The sequence below is a fragment of the Penaeus monodon genome, chromosome 34 (assembly GCF_015228065.2).
Source record: "Penaeus monodon isolate SGIC_2016 chromosome 34, NSTDA_Pmon_1, whole genome shotgun sequence".
Taxonomy (NCBI): Eukaryota; Metazoa; Arthropoda; class Malacostraca; order Decapoda; family Penaeidae; genus Penaeus; species Penaeus monodon.
The window spans coordinates 31,606,221-31,606,626 of record NC_051419.1 but is presented as its reverse complement, the minus strand read 5'-3'; positions in this window follow the sequence as shown (position 1 = coordinate 31,606,626).

The window sequence follows — 406 nt, the reverse complement described above, 5'->3', positions numbered from 1 at the left end:
ATAAAAGCAAAATAAACACGGGAAATCGCAAAATCCCTTCAACATGCACATCGACATATACTTAATACTCGACTAAGCAACAACTGAAAAAAAACAAAGAGAACACAGGATAAGAGATGCAAAAGCATTAGCGCAAAGCCATTATTTTTCTTATTATTACGCAGATGAAAAAGAATTTTAGTTAACGAACATGGCGAATTTGCCCGGCTGGTTGTTTCGGTGTTATTACAATGAGAAGAAAAAAAAAATCATCACTTTTTTCGTTTTATTGCAGTTTTCATTTACAAGAAAAAAGAAATGGGTTTTCGAGAAAGATTGCAATTCTGTTCTTTCGGTCCTATATGGCGTGCAATATGATCTTCCCTACAGATTTTTGTCTGTGTAAAGGGACTTGTGTGTCTTTTGC